At 44.5% G+C, this 18,876-nt stretch overlaps 1 protein-coding gene across 1 annotated transcript in view; it reads left to right on the top strand.

Annotated features, from left to right (window-relative positions):
* Window positions 1-4,532: 4,532 nt before the first annotated feature.
* The window catches only part of SLCO4A1 (solute carrier organic anion transporter family member 4A1), a 47,584-nt gene continuing 33,240 nt past the window's right edge, over window positions 4,533-18,876 (top strand). Inside the window, exon 1 of the mRNA XM_081196140.1 lies at window positions 4,533-4,559. The gene's annotated coding sequence lies outside the window, so the exon portion shown is untranslated. The remainder of the gene's footprint in view (window positions 4,560-18,876) is intronic.

The following is an 18,876-nucleotide window of genomic DNA, read 5'->3' as shown; positions in this document are numbered from 1 at the left end:
AGTGTAGCACTTACTGTAACAACTTTATGGTGAATACTGGCCCCTCTTTTTCTAGAAGAGCACTGCATAGAACATAACACCCTTTTAAAAAATACTCAAATAATAAACAAAGCAATTCTCAGACCCACTCATTAACAAATCCAAAACCTCACCTCCCCCCCTAGTCCAAAAATCATTCACATCAAAACATCAATTTCCCCGTTTAACCTCACCACCCAGAAGTCTGGGGTCAAGTCCATTTATTACAAACCAGTGGTGGGTTGGATAGTTTCTCATCTAACTTTTGTGGTCACTGGTTATGTTCCAGTCGTGCGCCTTTAACTCAGTGGCAGGCAACAATCTTTAACCCAAGGATGGAGGCTCTTAGAGTAGATTATAATCTATCTTGCAAAAGCCAGATGTTTCGGTGCACTTCCATGCACACAGATGTTTCTACAGCCAGCCATGCAAGAGGGTATTATCAGTTCAAGGACATGTACCAGCCAGGGAAAAGCACTTTGACAGGAGCAATGCCCCGGAACAATGCTCGATCCAATGATCTCCACAAGGAGCTCAAGGTGGCAATGTGTTTCTTTACCTCCTCGTTTTATTCTCACAACAACCTTGTGAGATAGGATAGGCTGAGAGGCAACAACTGACTCCAAGTGACCTTCATGCCTCAGTGGGGATTTGAACCCTGGACTCCCAGGTCCTAGTCCAGCACTCGAACCACTACACCACACTGGACCTCAATAACAAATAGGAAAAAAGAAAGAAGCTGAGGGACTAGAGAGGGCATACACAACCCTTGTATACTTAAAGGCACAGGCAACCCAACTCCTACAACGAAGAGTGAAAGTCTAATTTTCATTTGCCAAGTGAGTCAGCCCTGCAATTGGTCACGTCAGGTTGATAGACCAAAATGCATTGAGCACAATCTCTCACAAGCAATTGAAATGGAAAGAGTATATATAAAAAAAGTCATGAAGGTTCAAAGACATTTGGCAGAAAAGCTTTGCACGTCAATAATTGTTCTCTCCCCATTCAACCAATCAACCAACCAACAAGTCTGTTTTGTTTTTCACTGATATTGTTCCTGGGAAGAATTGGAGGAAAGTGTTTAGCTGGCAGTGGGAAGTGTATTTGGCTTTTGTATGCAAACGTTCTTTGTCAGACACTTTGGTAATATCTGTGACGTAAATATTTTGGCCGTCTTGCAATTTACAAGGCTCAGTGGACCTTTTTTTCCTCATTTCGTGGCCAGTCTCTTGCCGGTGGAGTTGCACAGATAGTTTTAAACCTAGGGTCAGCAAACTTTTTCAGCCAGGGGACCGGTCCACTGTCCCTCAGACCTTGTGGGGGGCCAGACTATATGGGGGAGGGGGAATGAACGAATTCCTATGCCCCACAAATAACCCAGAGATGCATTTTAAATAAAACCACACATTCTACTCATGTAAAAACACACAGATTCCCACACCGTCCGTGAGCCGGATTTAGAAGGTGATTGGGCCGGATCAGGCCCCCGGGTCTTAGTTTGCCTACCCATGGTTTAGGTGTTGCTTGAAAGGCAGACGTTGTGGTTTTTAAAGGAAGGAGATATCAGAGTATTTGCACGGCCTCCAGCTATGGCTTTTGAGCATTTCCTTTTTGTACTCTACATACTGTTTCTTGGTGTGCTCTCCATACTAGACATGAGCTCCAACTATATATTATGCTGGTGAATTATTGAAATTCTCTCTTTGAACAATTCTTAAGATTCTTTATCAAAGGGCTTGTTCATAGGTTGGCATTGGTCAGTGATCACTGCATTTGTGCTGGTTTCCCAGCCTGCTGGGCTCAAAAAATGCCTGGATTTTCATATGTACGCCGGACCTGCACAGAGACTTCTGAATTCTAGCACTCGGCAGTGACATCATCATCGAGCGCCAGAGCATGGAGGTCCTAGACCCGTAACATATGCAAAATACATCAGGACTCCATTTTCTCTGTTCTGCTTCTTGTATGCTAAATACCAGAGGCAGAAGGGAAGGCCAAAAAGGTCCAATTCACAGGGTGGAGAGCATAGATTTCTGAGATAGCTCTAGTGGTTTTTTGCATGTAGGCTAAAGGGAAGGAGGTTTCTGCTAAAATAGGTAATGACCCTAATATATACCAGAATGTGAAATAATATAGAAACAGGAAGACAAACACACCCTACTTACTCATTCTGCTTACTTTCATCCACCCCCATCGTTCAGCCCGGACACTGAGGTCCAGCTCCAAGGGCCTTCTGGCAGTTCCCTCACCACGAGAAGTGAGGTTACAGGGAGCCAGGCAGAGGGCCTTCCCGGTAGTGGCACCCACCCTGTGGAATGCCCTACCATCAGATGCCAAGGAGATAAGTAACTATACAACCTTTAGAATAGGGAATTTTTTACATGCTTAATGTTTTTATGTATGCTAGAAGCCTCCAAGAGTGCCTGGTGCAACCCAGTCAGATGCTTCTGCCGTTATCCTAATCCACTCCACAGTAGCATTACTTGAACATAACACAAACCATGGTTTCTGCGAACTATGGAACACAAACCATGGAGCTTCCAAATGTACTGAAATATACTTGAGTGTGGATTTCATGCTCTTTATTCAGCTCATAGTAGTGAGGAATGCCAGTTCCCCCCAAATGTCTGCTTTATATACATTATTTACACAATGGGCCCCACGTCATTGGCTAATTCCAGGATTCTCCTGTAGGCCAATCAGGTTGCGGATTCACTTCCACCTGGAGCTGGATTGGGTGGCTCCTGCGGACCAATCAGACTGCTGCATTTTGGATCCTATTGTTCTAGGACCAGACTGCTGCATTTTGGATCCTATTCAACTCAATGCATAACATGTACATACCAACTATGGTTGAAGGCTGGTTGTCTGTTTCCATTTCCCATTTCCTTGGTGCTGTAGATTCTAGACTCAATACCTTCCAGAGGCAGTGCACCTGCCTTAAATTTCAGACAATAAAACTTGGTACAGGCCACTGACAACCCCGATTTCCAATTCTGGTTAGCTTGTTGTTGTTGTTTAGTCGTTTAGTCATGTCCGACTCTTCGTGACCCCATGGACCAGAGCACACCAGGCACTCCTGTCTTCCACTGCCTCCCGCAGTTTGGTCAGACTCATGCTGGTAGCTTCGACAACACTGTCCAACCATCTTGTCCTCTGTTGTCCCCTTCTCCTTGTGCCCTCCATCATTCCCAACATCAGGATCTTTTCCAGGGAGTCTTCTCTTCTCACGAGGTGGCCAAAGTATTGGAGCCTCAGTTTCAGGATCTGTCCTTCCAGTGAGCACTCAGGGCTGATTTCCTTCAGAATGGAGAGGTTGGATCTTCTTGCAGTCCATGGGACTCTCAAGAGTCTCCTCCAACACCATAATTCAAAAGCATCAATTCTTCCGCGACCAGCCTTCTTATGGTCCAGCTCTTACTTCCTTACATCACTACTGGGAAAACCGTAACTTTAACTATACGGACCTTTGTTGGCAAGGTGATGTCTCTGCCAGTGTGGTGTAGTGGTTAAGAGCGGTAGTCACGTAATCTGGGAAACCGGGTTCGCGTCCCCGCTCCTCCACATGCAGCTGCTGGGTGACCTTGGGCCAGTCACACTTCTGTGAAGTCTCTCAGCCCCACTCACCTCACAGAGTGTTTGTTGTGGGGGAGGAAGGGAAAGGAGAATGTTAGCCGCTTTGAGACTCCTGAAGGGGAGTGAAAGGCGGGATATCAAATCCAAACTCTTCTTCTTCTTCTTCTTCTTTTAAAGCAATGACAAACCTAGACAGCATCTGGCTAGCTACATCTTTCAATTCACACATTGCCCCAAACCCTAGTTAAGTTTTCTTAGCCATGCATGCAACAGAAGTCCCCTTTCTCCTCATGCCCTTTCCCATCCCAGATGTGCTCTGGGTTTAGCGGGTGTGCAATGGGGGAGGAGAGGCGAGGAGCTCCATTGCGGAAGCAGCAGTCCTTGCACTAACAATGGGACGAGTGACTTAGCACTGCTTTGGATACAAGCCCATTGTTTGGAATTGCTACAGTATCTGAGCTGAGCCAGTGTGCAGCCCACTTCATCAGAAGTGTATCTATTTTCTATCTGATAACTGTTGGAAAGCATGCAAATGTTTCCACAAAAGCTGATGCTTTGTTTACACAAAGATGGTGAATCATTATCTCTTTAATTTGCTTTGTCCTGGGAGGAGAGCCAGAAACCACCATCCAGATAAAGGCTTTCCTTTGTTCATGTTTTCAAATACATAAGAAGCTTCCTTTGCAAATGGTGGGGTCCAAACAGCACTGGCTTGCCTGTTCATACTGGGCTCAGTTCAAGGTGTTGACTTCTACATATAATGTCCTAAATGGCTTAGGGAACCAAAACCTTAAAGGACAACCTCTGCTGGTCTGGACCTTGAGATTTGCAACAGAGGTCTTTTTCATGGTTCCACCAATGGGGGTAACCCATGGTTGCAGTGTCATAGGATGGGCGATTTCAGTGGTGGTGGCGCCCTGGTTATGGATCTTGCCCACCCTACTTTGGAGGTGCAGGTCTCTCTGGTTAGTAGTCTTTTGGTGTCAGCTTAAGATGTATATTTTCAACCTGGTGTTTTTCTGTCTATTCTGTCTGCATTTTCCTGTCTATTCCTAAATTGCTGGAGTGGCGGTATACATAGGAACCAACTCCTAGGGGCCGAAAGTCTTTGCCCCCCCCCCCAATAAAATATTTTATGGGGCCGGTCCCCCAATGTTTTATTCAAGCTGGCACCCCTGGTGGTATATATTTTGAAGTGAATGTTGTTTGTTTTAATCTCTAACCCAATTGTGCTGTTTGGTATGACTTTCTGTTTGAATTTGTTATTTTGCACACCACTCTGGGATCTCATAGCTGAGCTGGCTTAGCAACAAGCATTGTGTATATTTTAATGAACTGAATAGAGTGAGATATAATATTGTGAGTCATGGGAGCATGGAAAGTGTGTATGAACTTCACAGTGCTTAGCTTATTGTTGCTGTTTTTTGGTTCCTATTTTGTTAATATTGTTTTATAGATGATAAATGCTGTAATGATTTGTCAGTAACAACTTTTTCTGCAGCTGCTGCTTTAATAATAGTGCTTTACAGATGATTTTACTGAAGGTTTGTTTATTATTTTACACGATTTATGCTGTACTTGCAATGCTCTGTTATGTTGTTGTTGTTATTTATTGTTCGTAATCTGCTTTGGGATTCATTTGAACAAAAAGTAGCATAGAAATATAACAAATTTAAAAGAAAAATCAAATCAACCAGCCATGTGGTTCAGAAAAGCATGGAAATGACACAAGGCTTTGTGTTGGCCCTGGCCCACTTAAAAGGGGGTGGTATTAAAATCACACTTCAACTCTCGGCTGGGGAAAAAGATCCCTGAATAATTCCGACTTAGGTCACTATTTATCCCCCATATAGAACTGATGCACCCCAAAATTCCCACTATCCCACCATGTAACACTGAGCTTTCAGCCACTTTTTAAAAGTTGTGGGCTGGTATTTCCTTCAGAAGTTCTAGAGCAGAGGTTAAGACCTTACGTTGCTCCAGATGTTGCTAAGACTCCATCATCTCTGACCATTGGCCATGCTGACTGGGGCTGATGGGACTTCTGGAGGGGCACAGATTCTTTGTTCTAGAACAGGCTTCCTCAACCAGATGTTTTGAGACTACAATTCCCATCATCCCTGACCACTGGTCTGCTAGCTAGGGATCATGGGAGTTGTAGGCCAAAAACATATGGAGGGCCGAGGTTGAGGAAGCCTGTTCTAGAAGGACCAAAATGGACGCCCACTTTTAGTCTGGTTGTCTTGGGAACTGATCTGGCAACAGGAACTAATGCAACCCACCCATGTCATTTGTTGCAATCTGCTAGGTGTTTAGAATCTCCTACTCCTCCTTTGGCTTGCAGTCCCAAGCAGGAAGTGAAAACATGAGCTTGATAGTGTCCCTGGTGAGCTATTACGACACAATCAGTATGGGCTGTGTTCTGCCTTGCAGGCCTCGAGTTATGCAGAACTCGGTGCAACTCTTGTCAATGGACTGGTTGGCTCTGTCAGGCTCCAGAAGCCAGACTAATTTGTTTGGTCAGCTCACATCTCATAGCATGTTAGAATCAATGTTTTATAAACAGTTCCAGTTCGGTGAATGTGACGTGAAATGAGCTCTGCATCCTTTCCCATTGTATGCTGCCAAAATAAATCTATTGATTACGGATTGGAAACAAAATAAAGAGCAGGGCTGGGGGGGGGGGTTATCATCTGACTCCTCTCGCCCAGTACATTTTTAAAAGTGCATCATTCATGCTTGGAGACAACAAATGGTCTCCGATTCTTTTAGTGATGGTTGAGAACATTTGCTGGTGATTCAATTTGCAGTTTTTATCCTTTTTCTTTCTATTTGGGTGGCAACTAACTTAGGATTTGTTTTATTGTTCTGTGTTGCCTTGAAGCCATTTCCAGTGGAAGACATGATATAGATTCCATCATTGCTGGTTTTATGTTTCTCTAGTTTTTATTATTATTTTATTATTATTTAATGACGTTATATACCGCCCTATAGGGACGCGGGGGAGATGTGGGTTAAACCGCAGAGCCTAGGACTTGCCAATCAGAAGGTCGGCGGTTCGATTCCCCGCGACGGGGTGAGCTCCCATTGCTTGGTCCCTGCTCCTGCCAACCTAGCAGTTCGAAAGCACATCAAAGTGCAAATAGATAAATAGGGACCACTCCGGCGGGAAGGTAAACGGCATTTCCGTGTGCTGCTCTGGTCAAGCGGCCTAGTCATGTTGGCCACATGACCCGGAAGCTGTACGCCGGCTCCCTCAGCCAATAAAGCGAGATGAGCGCTGCAACCCCAGAGTCAGTCACGATTGGACCTAATGGTCAGGGGTCCCTTTACCTCTACTCATACTGCCCTATACCTGGAGGCATAGTTACCAGGTAGGAAGCATCTGGTTCGCCATTGTGAGAACAGGATGCTGGGCCTGATCCACTTGGCTCTTGTGTTATTATGATAATAATGCTTAGCCATAAGCATACTTAGAATCATAGAATCATAGAATCATAGAGTTGGAAGAGACCACAAGGGCCATCGAGTCCAACCCCCTGCCAAGCAGGAAACACCATCAAAGCACTCCTGACATATGGTTGTCAAGCCTCTGCTTAAAGACCTCCAAAGTAGGAGACTCCACCACACTCCTTGGCAGCAAATTCCACTGTCGAACAGCTCTTACTGTCAGGAAGTTCTTCCTAATGTTTAGGTGGAATCTTCTTTCTTGTAGTTTGGATCCATTGCTCCGTGTCCGCTTCTCTGGAGCAGCAGAAAACAACCTTTCTCCCTCCTCTATGTGACATCCTTTTATATATTTGAACATGGCTATCATATCACCCCTTAACCTCCTCTTCTCCAGGCTAAACATGCCCAGCTCCCTTAGCTGTTCCTCATAAGGCATCATTTCCAGGCCTTTGACCATTTTGGTTGCTCTCCTCTGGACACGTTCCAGTTTGTCAGTGTCCTTCTTGAACTGTGGTGCCCAGAACTGGACACAGTACTCCAGGTGAGGTCTGACCAGAGCAGAATACAGTGGCACTATTACTTCCCTTGATCTAGATGCTATACTCCTATTGATGCAGCCCAGAATTGCATTAGCTTTTTTAGCTGCCGCGTCACACTGTTGGCTCATGTCAAGTTTGTGGTCAACCAAGACTCCTAGATCCTTTTCACATGTACTGCTCTCAAGCCAGGTGTCACCCATCTTGTATTTGTGCCTCTCATTTTTTTTTGCCCAAGTGCAATACTTTACATTTCTCCCTGTTAAAGTTCATCTTGTTTGTTTTGGCCCAGTTCTCTAATCTGTCAAGGTTGTTTTGAAGTGTGATCCTGTCCTCTGGGGTGTTAGCCACCCCTCCCAGTTTGGTGTCATCTGCAAATTTGATCAGGATGCCCTTGAGTCCATCATCCAAGTTGTTGATAAAGATGTTGAATAAGACCGGGCCCAAGACAGAACCCTGTGGCACCCCACTAGTCACTCTTCTCCAGGATGAAGAGGAACCATTGATGAGCACCCTTTGGGTTCGGTCAGTCAGCCAGTTACAAATCCACTGAGTGGTAGCATAGTCAAGACCACATTTTACCAGCTTCTTTACAAGAATATCATGGGGCACCTTGTCGAATGCCTTGCTGAAATCAAGGTAGGCTACATCAACTGCGTTCCCTTCATTTACCAGGCTTGTAATTCTGTCAAAAAACGAGATCAGGTTAGTCTGACATGACTTATTTTTCAGAAATCCATGCTGACTATTGGTGATCACAGCATTCCTTTCTAGGTGCTCACAGACTGTTTGCTTAATGATCTGCTCCAGAATCTTCCCTGGTATTGATGTCAGACTGACTGGGCGATAATTATTTGGGTCCTCTCTCCCCCCCTTTTTTTACTTAACATTTGCAGAGTGATTTTTCTTCTTCTGATGCCTTGATAACTACAAACATTTTTTCAATGAGGCTATATATACAGCTCCCTGGCAGAGCTATTATTGCAAGCCTGTAACAGGTTTCCCTCTCCTGAAAGGTAGAGAGGTAGAAGGAATCTGGAGTCTGAGCTCCACTTCAGAGGAGAGTGCACTGCTAATTCAGTTTAAATTTTGCTTCCACCACAAACCCAGACAATGGCTTATATATCATCCTTCCCCATCACAAGTCCCTCTAGATGTTATGGATGCAGCTTCCATTATCCCTAGCTGGGGCTGATGGGAGTTACAGCTCAAAACATCTGGAGGTAAAGGCAAAGGTAAAGGACCCCTGGATGGTTAAGTCCAGACAAAGGCGACTATGGGGTTGCAGCGCTCATCTCGCTTTCACAGTGAGGGAGCCAGCTTTCCGGGTCATGTGGCCAGCATGACTAAACCACTTCTGGCACAACAGAACACTGTGACAGAAACCAGAGCACACGGAAACACTACTGCAGCAGTACCTATTTATCTAATTGCAGTGGTGTGCTTTTGAACTGCTAGGTTGGCAGGAGCTGGGACAGAGCAACGGGAAGGTCACCCCATCTCAGGGAATTGAACTGCTGACCTTCTGATTGGCAAGCCCAAGAGGCTCAGTGGTTTAGACCACAGCGCCACCTGCGTCCCACATCTGGACGCTGTCAGGTTTGTTGGGGAACGCTGATATGGAAGATGATCACACTATTCAGTTTGTGACCCATGCTACACTACAGGGCTGGAGAACGGTTGGATACAGCTCCTGCCATCTCTTACCAATGGCCAATGGGAGTTGGAGTCCAACAATATTCAGAAGCCCAGCAGTTCCTCAGCTGTCAAGAGTGAGCCAGCAGTAAATCACACCAATCAAGTTGGAGTCAGCTCTTTATTTGCAACAACAGGATCTGCACAGGGTGTGTCAGACCTACTGAGCACAACAACTCATATCCAGAAGTCTTGCCATCATGAAGCACTTGCTGAGGCTGAAGGTCCCCACCTCCCCACAAATAACACCAGTCTTGAAAGACCTACACTGGCTCCCAGTACGTTTCCAAGCACAATTCAAAGTGTTGGTGCTGACCTTTAAAGCCCTAAATGGCCTCAGCCCAGTATACCTGAAGGAGCGTCTCCACCTCCATCGTTCTGCCCGGACACTGAGGTCCAGCGCCGAGGGCCTTCTGGTGGTTCCCTCACTGTGAGAAGCCAAGTTACCGGGAACCAGGCAGAGGGCCTTCTCGGTAGTGGCGCCCGCCCTGTGGAACGCCCTCCCACCAGATGCCAAAGAGAAAAACAACTACCAGATTTTTAGAAAACATCTAAAGGCAGCCCTGTTTAGGGAAGCTTTTAATGTTTAATAGGTTATTGTATTTTAGTGTTTTGTTGGAAGCCGCCCAGAGTGGCTGGGGGGACCCAGCCAGATGGGCGGGGTATAAATAATAAATTATTATTATTACTATTACTATTATTATTATTATTATTATTATTATTATTATTATTATTATTAAACTGCCTATGTCCACTCCCCTCCAGGGTTCCCCCCCCCCAAGCAATCAGAGGCTGTGCCTGTGCAATGCTGATCTCTTCTCCACCCTTTCCATGCCTCCTCTGGTTCTGGGAGACAAGCGGGAAGGGAAGCTTGTCACAGCAGGAGGGGGAGATACCTGCGACTCTTTACCAGCCTGACTCATCTCTGCTTCTTGGCCTCTCTCCACCCAATTTCATGCCTCTGATTCTGGACTTTTCTGCCACAGACTCTCCCAGCTCACTTAGCCCTGATACCTCCTCAGCTTCCAGCATCTCATCCCCCCACTCCAACCAGTCGATAACACAATCTCTGATTTAGCGTTATGTGCAGTCCCAGTGCATGAGTCACTTTGGCCAACATTCAATGCACTTAGGCCAACATTCTCCAGCCTATAGTCCTACTGAAGCCAAGGAGCTGTTCTTTGATTTAAGAAATGCCAGAACTAATTGACAGCACTGAAACTGGCTCTGAGGTCATAACACTTTGCTCTTCCACTGGGTCCTGTTGAAGCTTGCCTATTTTCTTCCAAGACTGTCAGAATCTTGTCCATCATCTTCAGGAAAGACTTTTTGAAACAAGATCATGCCTTTCTGCACCAACTCTTCCCCTTGGCATTTTTATAGTGATTTACGAAGTTTCAGGGGAGGTGCACTGGAAGAGAGCCCCTGCACCCCCATCAAAGCCTTTCTAGTCCCAGTTCGATGACCTAGAAATATCCTCAAAAATGTTCCTTTGCCGCAATCCCTGTAGAATTACCCTAGGAAACCAGATACTGCAAATTAATTTGCACAATTAATGAGGCGTGTGTTGCTGCTGATAAAGAATCAATTACTAGCAAGCATCTGGGTGGTGAACCTCCTTCTCCAAAGTAACCCATAAGAGCGAACAAACCTTTCGGCTCTTTTCATTTCACTTCTCTAAACAAGATTTGGTTCTGCTTTTAGCTCTCCTGAGAGTCGTGGATATAAATTTATCTTCGTGGTTTTCATTACAAAGGCCGGATACTTATCTAAGATTGATGGCTATTAATAGAATAGTTACAAGGATGAAAGTTAAGTATTTCTGAGTCTAGCACTGTTCAGGTAACAACACCATTCAGTAAGGCTCAAAGTGTCATTAATTTCAGACTATTTAAACTCTACAGTTACTTTTTTGCCCAGCCACACTAATTGTTATGAAAATAAATGGTTTCCTGTAAGCCCAGCCTGGATACCAGCTACCACTTAGCTAGAGTTCATTCAACACCTTTGCAATATCTGCAGCACATATATTGCTCTGGAGTGTATTTTTATTATACTTATGCTAGCCATAAACATTACATGCCTCCTCTTTGCCATTAGGTGCATTATATATAAGCACTTTTGCCCACTAATGGTTTTGTGTCTTCATTGTATGTTGCCATTACTAAGTTTGCCATCTGATGAAAGCAAACATAATGGGTTAGTCATGTGAACTTTAACAACTTAATTAACTGATTAAATCTGCATATATTTGCATATGAATTAAACAGAAGTTCCGACAAAAGAAAGGCATCCATTTTTTTTATAAAAAAGATGACTCACGTTAGAAAGTAATGTTAATCTGTCTTAGCATTTTAACTGTTGTATGTCTTAAATTATCTGTTGTAATTTTTTCTTGATTTGTCCTAGTATTATTATTACAGTCGTACCTTGGTTGTTGAATGCCTTGGTACTCGTACGTTTCAGCTCTTGAACGACTGAAACCCGGAAGTGAGTGTTCTGGTTTTCAAACTTTTTTTGGAAGTTGAACATCTGATGTGGCTTCCAATTGGCTGCAGGAGCTTCCTGCAGCCAATCAGAAGCCGCGCTTTGGCTTCTGAACATTTTGGAAGTCGAACGGACTTCCGGAACAGATTTCGTTCGACTTCCAAGGTACGACTGTATTATGATGATGTATTTGTATAAAGACCTTGTATCACAAAGGCATCATATTTACAACCATGCTCATAAAAGGTAAGATAGACAGACAGACAGACAGGAGTCATACAAACAACTTAAAAACAGCATTCCCAATTATTTTTTGCTTTAAAAAAAGGAAAAAAGGGATTCACCACATAATCTACTGTGTGGTGGGCTCTGTAGTCACTATAATATGCATGGATGTGTTGCAAAAAGGTGCAGTCTTCTTTTGAAAGGTTTTAACTACTAATTAGTGCATTGAATGCATGCTTTCTTAAAAGTGAGATCCACATTGTTCCACGAAACTTACTTCCTGGTAACGAAACTTACTTCCTGGTAACTGTGCATAAGATTGCACCCTCTTACTCAAACCAGAAGTGGATCCTTTTTCTTCTGCTGCTTCTTTTCATATCCTCCATTGCGTCTCCAGTCCCAGCAAATTGCTAATAAACTTTAATTCTTCCAGCAAAAGTGCATTAGTTGCTCCAAAGCACTAATGGCTTCTAATGACTCTGCCAAATCAAATCACAGCCCTTGATTCAGCTAGAACAGGCTGTCTATTCTCACTGGTCTCGCTCAGGTTCTTCGTGAGCACGTCCAAAATTAGCAGGCTCAGCGCTGCCTTGAAGACGCGGCTCTCTGGGAACATCCAACAAAAAGAAATCAGCTTTCAAGGAAACGACTTGGGCTGCAGCCTTACTTGCCTAGGAATAAACCCTCAATAAACCCTCAAAAGACTCAAAGGGACTTTCTTTGAGAAAGACATATGGTAGGATTGCAGGAACAGTTTCCAAAGATTTTCTTTTCTTTTATTCCATTAAATCTATTTACGGCTGCAACAGTTAATTGATCAACTTTCTCAGCTGAAAAAAACCTTTTGCTTGTCCAAAAAGGTGTCCCAAGTTAATCAGGCTGAAAATCTTTATTTTATTTTTCTGTAACTTGTTTTTATTCTGATACAAAACTGAATTGCAGAGGGGAACCAAGAGTGAGTAATTTCTTTTGGCTCAAAGGGCCACATTGACCTAGTGGGCAGCCTTCTGGGGGCCACATGCTAATTTGCTGGTGGAGCAACAAATATTATTTATTTATTTATTTATATATATACTGTCCTTCTTTTATTGACATGAACTGAAGGCGGCTTACAGATAAAACAGGAACATCTAAAAATATTGTGCTTTTCTGAATTTTTCAATGGAGAACCCGAGCACACGGAAACACCGTTTACCTTCCCGCTGCAGTGGTACCTATTTATCTACTTGCACTGGCATGCTTTCGAACTAGGTTGGCAGATTTGGACTTAGAATTTTGGATTTGCAACTTGTGGAGTTTCCGCCTATCAATTTCAGTCATTTGGGGAGACCCAGAGCTCTGGGTTAGAGAACAGAATCCAGTGATCCTTTCCTGAAGTGGAGGTCACCAATGTATCCCAATAGGTTTTCACATACCCACAGAGGTCACCCTTGGTCGCCTACCCTGCCCCTCCCTGCTCTGAAACCAGGCTCAAAAACAGCACTTTGTTGTACCCCATGGAACAGTTTGTGGTGTGTGTTTGTGGTGCCGGCAACAACTTATCTAGTCTGCGAATGTATCCGAAAGGGCCAAAAAGGGTTGGTGACCCCTTCTCCTAAAGAAGAGAGGGGGTCACCCTTGCAGGGTGGGTTGGACTGGATGACCCTTTGGTCCCTTCCAACTTCACGATTCTATGACTCTAAGAAAAATAAAGATCAATTTAGGTGACACTTTGAACCACTTGGTTGCTTGACAGAAACTCAGGTGTGGCTTACCAAAATGAACAATGCAATAGCAGAACTGGGAACTGACTCATCTCCCCACTTTCTGTGGTCTGAGATGCACATTGCAGGGCTTTAGAGATTAAAGAAGTAGCCTTGTGGCCGAGACCTGCTGTCTCCCAATTTGTACAATATCCAAGCTAACAGGTGTTACTTGCCTTTTCTGTCCCTTGAGTTGATTTCATAATGGCTTCAGGTTGCAGACTCCACTAACCCAGAAATAGAACCTTGGGTTAAGAACTTTGCTTCAGGATGAGAACAGAAATTGTGCTCCAGCGGCACGGCAGCAGCAGGAGGCCCCATTAGCTAAAGTGGTGCTCCAGGTTGAGAACAGTTTCAGATTAAGTACGGACCTCTGGAACAAATTAAGTGCCCCGCAAGATGAATGCTTCGCAAGACGAAAAACACGCTAGACGAAAACGTCTTGCGTTTTTTGCAAGTTTGTTTCCTTTTTCTTAACACCGTCAATACAGTTGCGACTTGACTTTGAGGAGCAACTCATAGAACGCGGTGTGGTAGCCTTTTTTGAGGTTTTTGGCCATTTTTGAAGCTTTTCCAAAACTTTTCCGACACCATGCTTCGCAAGACGAAAAATTCGCTAGACGAAAAAACTCGCGGAACGAATTAATTTCGTCTTGCGAGGCACCACTGTACTTAACCCAAGGTACCACTGTATTTAAGATGCATCTCTGGGTTATTTGTGGGGCCTGCCTGGTGTTTTTACATGAGTAGAATGTATCCTTTTATTTAAAATGCATCTCTGGGTTATTTGTGGGGCATAGGAATTTATTCATCCCCCCAAAAAAATATAGTCCAGCCCCCCCCCCCGGTCTGAGGGACAGTGGACGTGCTCATGACTGAAAAAGGTTGCTGACCCCTGTTTCTAGTCCAACCCCTGGCAGTGCAGGAATCTCAACTAGAGCATCCATGACTTATGACCATCCAACCTCTGCTTTAGAACCTCCTTGGAAGGAGAGTCCACAACCTCCCAAAGGAGATTGTTCCACTGTCAAACAGCTGTCACTCTCAGAAGGTTATTCCTGATGCTTAGTGGGCATCTCCTTTCTTGTCACTTAAAGCTTGCTCCATCTTCTCTGTGAAAGCCCTTCAGAGAGCCCTATCATATTTCCTCTCAGTCTCCTCTTTTCCAAGCTAAACATGCCCAGCTCCCTCAACCCTTCCATGGAAGTGCCATGGATTGAATTACACTGCCAGCCAATGTAAACATTACTGAGCTGGAGAGACCGATGGTCTGACTGAATATAAAGCAGCTTCTTACGTTCTTATGAGAAGGGTCACCACCCACTGCTAGATATAGGCAACAAGCCATAAAGCTGTTAAGGAGCTAGAAAGTGTTGGTCAGGGAGATGGCCTGAGAGGGGAGGATGCAGTGCTTTGTTGCATAGCCAAAAGCTGCTGGCAAGAAAGTGAAATTATATGGAGGCAGCAGAGAACAGACTACTCATGGTGGTGCCAGGGAAAGAGCCTGTTAAGAATCTTAGTCCTGAAGGCCTTCGAAAGACTTGAGGCTCTAATAATAATAATAAGCAGAGACATCACCTTGCCAACAAAGGTCCGTATAGTTAAAGCTATGGTTTTCACAGTAGTGATGTATGGAAGTGAGAGCTGGACCATAAAAAAGGCTGATCGCCGAAGAATTGATGCTTTTGAATTATGGTGCTGGAGGAGACTCTTGAGAGTCCCATGGACTGCAAGAAGATCAAACCTCTCCATTCTGAAGGAAATCAGCCCTGAGTGCTCACTGGAAGGACAGATCCTGAAGCTGCGTCTCCAATACTTTGGCCACCTCATGAGAAGAGAAGACTCCCTGGAAAAGACCCTGATGTTGGGAAAGATGGAGGGCACAAGGAGAAGGGGATGATGGAGGACGAGATGGTTGGATAGTGCTCTCGAAGCTACTAGCATGAGTTTGACCAAACTGCGGGAGGCAGTGGAAGACAGGAGTGCCTGGCGTGCTCTGGTGCATGGGGTCACAAAGAGTCGGACAGGACTAAAGGACTAAATAACAACAAACATCTGGCTGGGTTTCCCCAGCCACTCTGGTCAGCTTCCAACAGAATATTAAAATACAATAGTCTATTAAACATTAAAAGCTTCCCTATACAGGGCTGCCTTCAGATGTCTTCTAAAAGTCTGGTAGTTGTTTTTCTCTTTTACATCTGGTTGGAGGGCGTTCCACAGGGAGGGCGCCACTACCGAGAAGGCCCTCTGCCTGGTTCCCTGTAACTTTGTTTCTCGCAATGAGGGAACCACCAGAAGGCCCTCGGAGCTGGACCTCAGTGTCCGGGCAGAACTATGGGGGTGGAGACACTCCTTCAGGTATACTGGACCGAGGCTGTCTAGGGCTTTAAAGGTCAGCACCAACACTTTGAATTGTGCTCGTAGACATTGTGCCCATGTCGTAGCATCCCCATATTTCCACAATTTCAGTGGTTGCCAAGCTGCAAATGTACAAATCTGAGTTGGGTTCTCTGATGCTTTTGCAGGTAATTCTGCATCTCACTTTTCTCCTCCTCCTCATATTCAAGGCCTCCCATTATATTCTGCCACATCATCCAATGACGGCAACTAATTTCACTTTGCGGGGCATAAGCCTCTCCCGGCTATGAGAAAACACAAGATAAGAGCGGTTCTCATTTGCTATAGTAATTCCTTATCAAAGTCACAAAGCCAGCGAGAGTGAAAGAGAAGATTACCTACCACTGAGAAATGCCTTAGGAAATAGGATTATTTTACATGCCATTTGGCAGCTAACTCATAACATTCATCGCACTGAGTAGTTGTAGCTGAATTTTCAGGGAGGGATTTTAATTGGCCCTGTGAGTTGTTATGCTGATTAAAACGATAATCTCTGATGAAAAGCTTTGTCGGAGCGCTTCTTAAACCGCTGCTTCCAAGGCCAGTGGGGTTAGGGGACAAGTTGTGGGGGTTTTTAAATTAATATTTATTGGGTTTTCAATGTTGCCAGTTTCTGCCCCCACATTGCACTCATCTTCAAGCTGCTATGTACCGTATTTTTCGCTCCATGACACACCAGACCATAAGACACACCTAGTTTTTGGAGGAGTAAAACAAGAAAAAAAAATGTTCTGAATCCCAGAAGCCAGAACAGCAAGCGGGATCACTGCACAGCGATCCCGCTTGCTGTTCTGGCTTCTGGAATAGCTGCGCGAAGCCTCTTCAGGGCAGGGGGCGCGTTCTTCCCGCTGCCCTGAAGAGGCTCTGCGTTGCTATCCCAGAAGCTAGAGCAGCAAGAGGGATTGCTGCACAGCGAAAGCAGTGAACCCTCTTGTTGTTCTGGCTTCTGGGATAGCTGCGCAGCCTGCATTCGTTCCATAAGACACAAACACATTTTATCTTACTTTTAAGGAAGGGAAAAGTGTGTCTTATAGAGCAAAAAATACGGTAAGTCTAAAGCAGGGATTGCTAATGTGGCACAGTGAGGCAGTTATAGTGGTTAGCTTTTCATCTTTGAAAAATGTCTAGAACCAAATGAAGAAATTGAAAAAGTGACGCTCTCTTTCTTTGCCCCACCATCCTCTTTCAGTATAATATTATTTTCAAGGCTCAGATTAATTGTGCCGGATCTGACTTTTACCCAGTTTCCTTGGGAAAGTGGTATGCATATGCACACACTTTTTGTCTCTCAGGATGGGCAAAAAAAGTGATGAGAGGCAATGGGGCTCACTCACTCAAAAATCCAAGTGTGCCAACAGGCCCAAAGAGTGTGGCTATCCCTCTTTTAATGGTAGATAGGTAGCCGTGTTGGTCTGCCATAGTCAAAATAAAAAAATTCCTTCCAGTAGCACCTTAAAGACCAACTAAGTTAGTTCTTGGTATGAGCTTTCGTGTGCATGCACACTTCTTCAGATACACTGAAACAGAAGTTGCCAGATCCTTCTATATAGTGAGAAGGTGGGGAGGGGTGTTACTCAGAAGGGTGGTGGGAATGGGAGATAGGCAGATAGCTGAGAGAGCCTCTTTTAATGGGTTGCCTGATGCACATAGCCCTTATAATCGTCTCACAATGTCTGAAGAAAGGAAGAGAGTAAAGTTTGGTGTGTGAGAATTAGTTACCAACTTAAAATAAAAATAAAATTCAGAGGCTACATCGGTGCCTTTAACATCAGTCTTATCTGGAGATGTTAACAATTGATTATGTGTTGTTTTCATGCCAAGAACATCCCCATTTGCTAATTTCTGCAGAATCAGGTTGCTGTTAAAAGGTACAGGAGCAGACCGGGTTGAGAGCTCCCTCTTCTGTCAATTACTACCGGTTGGGGGACCCTCTGGAGCTGATTTTGGGGTACACAGAAAAGGAGGAGGAGGGGGGGAGTATTATTTGAAATCCTGCTGTGCTAGCAGAACCCAACAGTTGCAGCAACAGAAACCTTATGTTTGGCCTCCTTTTGAAATTCTTCAAGGTGTTTTGAAAGACTAAATTCAATCTTGAGAGATGTTTCAAGAGCAACATCATCATCATCATCTTCATCATCATCATTGATACACTGCCCTATACCTGCAGGTCTCAGGGCAGTTTACTAACATGGAGGTGGACAAGGATGCTAGACAAAGACAGTCTAGTATTTTGAAATGGAAACTTAAATATCATACAGTTACAGAAGAAGTGTGCATGCACACGAAAGCTTATAGCCAGAACAAACTTAGTTGGTCTCTAAGGTGCTACTGGACAAATATTTATTTATTTATTTATTTATTTATTTATTTATTTATTTATTTCGATTGCGTCAGACCAACACGGCTACCTACCTGAATCTAGAATCAACAATTAAAAACTCCCATGAACAGATCTGCCTTCAGATGCCTTCTAAAAGTCAAATTGTTGCTTATCTGTTTGACATCTGGTGCGAGGGTGTCCCACAGGGTGGGTGCCACTACAGAGAAGGCCCTCTGTCTGGTTCCTCATGGCTTCTTTTCTCACAGTGATGGAACTGGCAGGAGGCCCTCGGAGCTGGAGCTCAGTAACTGGGCTGGATGATGGAGATGGAGACGCTTCTTCAGGTATACAGGGCTGAGGCCGTTTATCTGGTGGCACTAATTTCCATCTCCATTGCAAAGGAAATTGTGCATCCCAAACCATTTCCATG

This window comes from Podarcis bocagei (assembly GCF_964188305.1).
Source record: "Podarcis bocagei genome assembly, chromosome: 5".
Classification (NCBI taxonomy): domain Eukaryota; kingdom Metazoa; phylum Chordata; class Lepidosauria; order Squamata; family Lacertidae; genus Podarcis; species Podarcis bocagei.
The sequence above is the reverse complement of the archived record's forward strand: the minus strand, read 5'-3'. Positions and strand labels throughout refer to the sequence as shown.